This window comes from Plasmopara halstedii (genome assembly GCF_900000015.1).
Source record: "Plasmopara halstedii genome assembly, contig: Scaffold_110, whole genome shotgun sequence".
NCBI classification, from domain to species: Eukaryota; Oomycota; class Peronosporomycetes; order Peronosporales; family Peronosporaceae; genus Plasmopara; species Plasmopara halstedii.
In genome coordinates, this window is record NW_020187031.1 from 103,169 (window position 1) to 111,067 (window position 7,899).

Below are 7,899 nucleotides of genomic sequence, written 5' to 3' on the forward strand. Positions count from 1 at the left end.
CATCGCCGTCATCCTCCCCCGTCATACCGTTGACGAGGGTGTATAGTTGTGCGCTATCGTCTACGGTAGACACATCCTAGGTCAAGGTCATCGCCCGACGTCTTGCAGCTAGAATACGGTATCGCCGTCGCCTCTTTACAGAGGTTGTACGTCTCGGCGAGACCAGTGGGAACACGCACTCAGCGTCGTCCAGTGTTAGCCCCACTTCCTGCTCCACCAAAGCCCTAATGTTATTATCAACATCCGATGAAGAGCTGCCAGCTCCGCAGTCTTCGTCCAGTAGATAACGTGCCACTCCACGCGCATTTGAAGGGCCTTGTCCAAGATGCCTCGGACCTCGTCCGACCATGCCACCCGTGGTATGCAGCGACTGCTTCGAGACGTGAGCAGTGCTCAGTGTGTAACGTGCCACTCTATGTGTATCACTGAGGCCTCGCCCTTGAGGCCTCGGACCTCGTCTGACCATGCCACTCGTGGTATGCAGCGACTGCTTCGAAACGTGAGCAGTGCTCAGTGGGTTACTTACCACTCCACGTTCAACCCGCGAGTCATGCTCGGGATTCCTGTCCGATACACCTTCGGTGTTCGACAACTCGGATACTCCAATCTTCAGCACGTTGTCCGCTCCGGACCAGTGCCCACGCCAATAGATATTTGTCTCCTAGCAGAGGTGGGTTCGTGACTCACCAAAGCTCCACCAGGAGACATGCGCGTAGCGCCCAAGGTGTTCGACCTCCAATCAGTCCGTTACTTATGGTGTTCCAACCATGCCATGTATTGAGTCCAAGTCTAAGACTAAGCAGCGGTTCACGCTATCAAAGTCAAGAAACTTGACACTGAGGTCCACAGCAACCCCCGGCACCGTGACGCATGTCCCCGTCGCTAAGCGAACAGTGACGATAAGTCACTCAACCGCGCTTTCGACGCCTCAGCATATAGCTGACTTCTTTACATTGTGGTGCTTCGAGCATAATTGTCCGACGCCTCGGAGTCGATCAGGATCTTCCATGGCTTTTCAAAGCCCTTCACAGTCGCTTTCACGACCAGCAAGCCCGACTTGCATACACGTTCCGTGTTATAGAGCACGGAGCTCTTCGGGGCTGAGCCTTGCTGACCTTTACCTCTTTGCGGCTCAACAAAACTCAGTTGTTCCCCAGTAAGGTACCCCGCGCCTATTGGATGTTGTCGTTTTCCCGCGACGAACCAGAAGACTGGTAAAAAGCAGGAAGTCTGTTCGATGAACCTCGACGCGCCTTGCGTAGGGGACAGCAAGTCCGAAAATTGACGGGTGTCTTCACAGAAATACACCGTCGGGTGTTCGAACGCTGCTCGGCAGCTCGGTGCTCTATGTCCTCTTACTCTGCATAGCTGAGATCCGTCGGCTCAGGTCCGCTCGACGAGCAGCTAGATCTTGCACTCCAACCAAGTCGTGCCGTCTTAAAGTTAAATTCGGCGTTCAATGCCATATTCACTGCTTTTTTAAGAGGAGACGGATGCACACGGAAGACGTCCATTCTGGCCACGCCAGTGCGGAGGCCCTCTATAAAGACGGACGCTTTGACCGCCTCGGGAAGGGGATTGGCTGCCAAACCGGCAATGAGAGTACACAACTCTTGGACAATGTCCACGAATTCTTCTTGTCCTGTCGGGCGACAAGAAACGCGATCGCACGCGATATGCCTGGTTAGGTGGCGAGAACATTTGTAAAAGCTGCAGCTTCAGCTCCGTCTAGTAGAGAAACGCCTCTTCGACCGAAGTGCCGCGCGTAAGTGACCATTCTCGCGCTTGACCACCGAGCTTAGAGATGGCTAGTGCTAGGCACTATTGCTTGGTCTGGAGCATGACAGACGCCATAGCAATCTTGGCCTCTCTCACTCAGAGCATGAGATCCTCTCCATCCTTGCCCTCGACGGTCTTAACGCTCACCATGAGCGGCTCCGGTCTGGAGGAGTCATCCGTCGTCGGCGGTAGCGTCATAGACGCAGTCGACGCCGACATCTTCCGCTGTAGGTACTCAAGCAGTGCATTTTTATAACGACTCAAGTGTAGACTCAGGTGTAGATTGGCTACAAAAGAAACTAAGTGCAGTGGGGCTGCCGTAGCTCTTTCGCTTAGAGGAAGCTAAGCTAAGGTCGGTGGCCTTCGTTATATACTTAGATCCAGTACGAGTGTGACGGATCGCAATCCGCTTATTCTAAGAGGAACCACAACCTTAACCCAATGCGAATAAACGCTTCTGCTCATAATGTAAGTGGTATTTCTTGGTTTATTTGCGGCAAAGCTGCCTATATCTTTATCTATCGGTTTGCCCGACTAAATAGTAAACATAATTAAAATGAATAATCCTGGCGGTCTAGCCATGTACTGACTTCTTGTTAAGGTGTAGTCACACCATTGTGTAATTACACCGTCTTGTGTAACCCACATTCTTGTATGGTCACACCATCTTGTGTGACCCACCCCTTCATACCAGGGACTTGTGACCCAGTTGTCTGGCAATTATCTGACAATTTTGAAGCAGCCACATGTCGATGTGTCAGTAAGACGTGATAGTATTCTTCTGATTGTACCAACAAAAGCCCGTAATGCCAAGCTCACCATTTTCCTTGTCCCAAAGCACACAATTTTCTGTGTGTCTGTACTGCTGAAACTGTAAGAGGCCGCGGTTCACAACCGTCTCTCAAATACAACACACACGCTTGTTGGATGATGAAGCGGTTAAAGAGAAGAACACTCCCTTGTTGGAGGGAAGAAGATTGATTTGAGAGCTTGGAGAAAAATTGCAACTGAATTCATTTGAGTTAATGGCTCCCACAGCTACTTGCAAAACACTCAAAGGGCTTCTAGAGGTTTTACCGATAAAACCTTGGATTCATATAATTCTGATCTATACACTCAAAGGTGTACTGAGGTTAGACCACATCTTGAGCTCATACAAGATCTTGGTTATACGAAGCTTGATTTTTGAAAAATTGAACTTAAACTTTCGTTGGGATTTCCTAGCAAAAGCGACTGGCTTTCGCCTCCCACTTAAGAACACAGAGCCACTTCAGTCGCAATAAGAAACCAGCATTTTACAAGACACAAAATGATAAAGGCTTGATTGATGATATCAACTGATTTTAAGGAAGGGATGATGCAATTGGCTGCACATTAAAATACACCTATGTACCTTCTGCATGCATTGCTGGAGTTTATAGCAAAGGGATTTCAGTATGGTCTCCCCACATGCATATACTTTTGCAGATTGTTTAATGCAGCTCACTTTCCAATCAGCAATGTATCAATCATGCGAACAACTCATTTTTTGAAGAGGAGTTTTCACCTAAGCGGCAAAGAACGGTTTCAGAACTCTTTGACGTGAACCTTGATTTCAAGCAAGATGGAAACAAAAAAAAATACTTGTGACTGTTTGTTGACGTCAGATCAACAATCGTGATAATCCAAACGAGCCCATCGCAGCTTAACCGGACTCTTGACAAACATCTGGTTACCTCGAAGACAGGAACAAGATGGGGCGGCTGCTTTGCCGAGCCAACAATGCACGACTTCAAGCTGCGCCCAAGCACAGCCTAGCCCTGGTCGTCGTAGTGTTGCCTTTAGCAGCACTACAAGCAATTCTCGTAGCTGCAGACCACGTCGAAGATATCAAACTCGATGGCCTGACAAGGTTCCCACGTGTCCAAGCCGCGCCGCCAAACTCTGTAGAGACGTTTATGGTTCAACTATTCTTTCCGAGATGACGAGTTGATCGATCTTTGTGGTCGACAATCGTCAAAACCATTCAAAGACGCTCTCTACGATTGTTTAACAACAGTGGTGGCTTGAACGTAATATCGATAAGGTGACTCTGATCCCATTGCGGGCAACTTAAGACGTTACGGCACGCTAAAAAAACGCTGTGAAAGCCTTTCAAACCTTGTTGTAGTGCAGAGCTCAAAAGTTAACGATCTGACTCATTATTTCGCAAAATGCTTGGCTTTGGGGTCGGGTTTTGAGCTGCGATTTCAACATTTAATACTGAACTTGATCAAATCTGGAAAGCCGAGAAGTCTCGAAAGCTGGCCCATGAACACCTGTTGCGCTCTGTTAAGAAAACAGGCTCTATTATCGAGAAATTTCGTGGTAAGTACCATTACTGCTGTCATGAAAATATCAGTAAGGGTTAAATTCCTTAATATCATTCAGCGTCTGTACGCGGAGAAGAATATCCAGGGTGGTGCTGATTGCTATTCGCAGTCAAGTGGAGAAACTTCATGGTCAGCTCAATAATCTATAAAGCGTAAAGAAGGACTGGCAAATATTTCGGTAGATACGGATCTAGCCTCCCCACTAAAACTACAGGAAGTAGGCGTGAGCGTGTAGGGATGGCTCGGGTAGAAACATCACCACTGCATCTAAAGAGCGCGAAAGGCTATGAATCTTGGCAAAAGCTTTCTGCTCCCAAGTTGAAAACCGCTTCTCCAGACAGATTTGGCATCCTATGTAGTTCCCGATCATCGACCTATCACACATTTCTGATCTTTATTTCTCTTTAATCTGCTTGATCTCTTTGCAAATCTTGAGATTTTGCAATTGCCTCTCAAATAGAACCGCACAACGGCTTGTCGTACTGTTCTCACGACTTGTCATGTCGTCTAGTTGTCTCCCTGGGTAAAAATATGGTTAGAATTAATGCAAGCATTGGGATCTGACTATAGCTCCGTAGCCATAGTCTCTCTCCCATTAGGTAGAGACCTCGGCCATATGGAAGCAGCTAACATAAAATGCCGAATTACCTGTCGAGTTGTGGGTGGGGTTGTTCAACGCATACTCTGTGAGAGAGTGAATCTCACTCCGCTCTTTAAACGACGTAGCGTAGATATGCACTAAGCCCCCCCAGGACGTTCAAGTTGACCGTCCGTTTCACGGCTTCCCGCTGTTGCCATGGACAGTTTGGTGTGCAGTACTTCAAACTGTGCACGCCAAATCTTCGACGTGAATCGGGGGTCACGGTCAGACAGGATCTCACCAGGAGGCCATGCCGACCCATAATAACGTCTACAAAGCCTTTAGCTGTTTATTGGCAACGATTTTTTTCTGAAATAGGCGTAAAATATACTACTTACTTTCATAAGGATTCCAATGCGCTCATGTATGCCACGTGGAAGTCCAAATATGACGTCTGTGCTCACAGACCTCCGGCTTTTGGCTGGTACTGCCAACGCCTCAAGTTGTGCCTTGAAATTAAACCAACGGGTTTTCTCTCTGGCAACTCTTGCAAGTCCTCACATACTTGCGCACCTAATAATGCATGTGTGGCCAAATCTAATACCGCGAAAATTACGTATTTCACGTGTGAGATTACCACCCAAAAAGCTGTCATGGTACTCATCTAGGAGACGATGTCGCAAAACTTCGTCATTTGGAACAACAGCCCTTGCTGGACCCCCTTGTCCAACCGCATTGTACAGCAATCCACAGTGAAATCAGATTGATGGACACGCGATCTTGCGCGAGACGGAAAACTTGCAGTGTTTCATCGGAAAGGTCATTGACCTACTTCAAAAAGGCCAGATGTGTCTCATCATACTTGTACCCTCCGAAAATTATTCGCGTACTGTAGTCGTAGCACGCTAATGATCCAAACATCATCGCATGACATGTACATGATTTCGCTCCTGACTTTGGGTCATAGCCTGGGCGTCTTGACAGTGCATCGGCTAGAAAATTCGTCTTTCCCGGCTTGTAGTGTACAATTAAGTTGTGCTTCGCGAAGAAAAACCATCGAGCCATCATCTGATTTAGATGAGAAAGAATTTGTGCCGTACGCAGCAAGGCATGATCCTGATAGATCGCAAAGAGCTCCTCGCCAAGAGAAGTGCACCCAGAGCTTTACCAAAGCATACTTAATTGCCAAAAGCCCTTTGTCAATAACTGGATAGCTCAGCTCCGCGGGCCGATTTTATCGCGACTGGTACGAAACAACTCGCTCTCGAACCTCATCATCGTATTGCATCAACGCACAGCCGAGGACATAGTCGCTTATGGCGCAGACCACATGAAATGGCTTGCCGTGGTTGACAACTGACGAATAAGCGCTTCTCGCAGGCGCTCCTTCACTTTTTCAAATACCTCCTGATGATCTTCTGTCCATTTCACTTTTACGTACTTCTTTGAAAGGGTCATAAAAAGTTGCGCAAAAAGCTGCATAATTGCGCGTGTATTTGTGCAAACAGTTGGCCAAGCCCAGTAACTGTCTCGGCTGTTTCACATTGTTTGACATAGGCCAGTCATTGATTGCTTTAACTTTTTCCGGATCTACTCAAACGCCATTCAATAAACGAGAGCAAAAATCTCGTGTGCAATATAAAATGTTCTTTTTCGGTTAGCATAGAGATGAATCTCTCGCATAACTTGAAAGACTTTACTTCGCCCATTTTCTTACTAGGAACGAATATAGAGTCAAAAGCAAGCTCACTTTATGGAGAAGGAATTCGTGATTATTCTGTTGAAGTAGCGAAAGCGTGCTTCAAACTTTGTGACATCTCAAACCATTCTCACAGCATACCACTGAAAGTATTGACTACAGTTTGTGCTTTCAACTTTTTGCGCATTCGTTTCTGTACAGAACTAACTTTTGGATTGATCACACTAAAAAAAGCCCTGCCAGTCATATCATCACAGATCATATTGTTGTGAGGGACCGATTTCAGCACTGGTAGTGTGTCAAGCTCATGACGATTGTCTCTGCCAATTGGCAGTTCGTCGGGCACCTTGTGAGAGAATATACCTTTGTACCCCTTGATAAGCTCTCCGCTAGATTGAATTTATGAGCGTCCGGTGAATGATCCCGAGGATTCTCTTTCTATGTTTTTTCATCCAGTACTTCCGCATCAATAATCGATGCAATAATGATAGCTTCTTCATCGATTTTTTTGACGGTCACACACATCTACGCAGTTTCGCCCTCCTTTTGGCTGCGCTTTTGTAACGGATTACACGTACCCTTGTAAAAAGGGGTGGGTCGCACAATATGGTGTGACCATACAAGGATGTGGATTACACAAGAAGTTTTATTCACACAATGGTGTGGCTACACCTTAACAAGAAGTCTGGATGGGCTGGACTGTCAGTAGTTATGCATTTAAATTAGGTTTTACTTGATAATGAAGAAGACCTATAGATTTAGATATAGACGGCTTTGCTGCAAATAAGACCAATAAATAGCTTACATGTTGATTAGAGGAGTTTATTTGCCTTGGGCTAAGGTTGTGGTTACTCTTGGAATAAGCGGATTGCAATTCGTCACACTCGTTCTGATTCTAAGTATAAAACGAAGGCCACCGACCTTAGCTTAGCTTCCTCTAAGCGAAAGAGCTACGGCAGCCTCACTGCACTTTGTAGCACTTGTAACCAATCTATACCTGAGTCTAAACCTGAGTCGTTATGACGGATTCTCTGTGAGGATGGAGCAGTCTCTTATTTGCCCCAGGGCATGCAGAACGGGCTTGAAAAGCTGATGTCTCTGCTTGGCCATAAGGGCGTGCAACACCCCGCTTCACAAGGACCTGATGCGATCAGCGAGAGCTTAGATGCGTTTTCAAGCTTACTGCGTCCATGACGCTACCGTCGACGACGGATGACTCCTCCAGACCCAAGCCGCTCATGGTGAGCATCAAGACCGTCGAGGGCAAGGATGACGAGGATGTAATACTCTGAGTGGGAGATGCCCAAGATTACTATGGCGTCTGTCATGCTCCAGACCAAGCAATAGTGCTTAGCACTAGCCATCTCCAAGCTCGGTGGTCGAGCACGAGAATGGACACTTACGTGCGGCACTTCGGTCGAAGAGGCGTTTTTCTACTAGACGGAGCTGAAGCTGCAGCTTTTACAAATGTTCTCGCCACCTAACCAGGC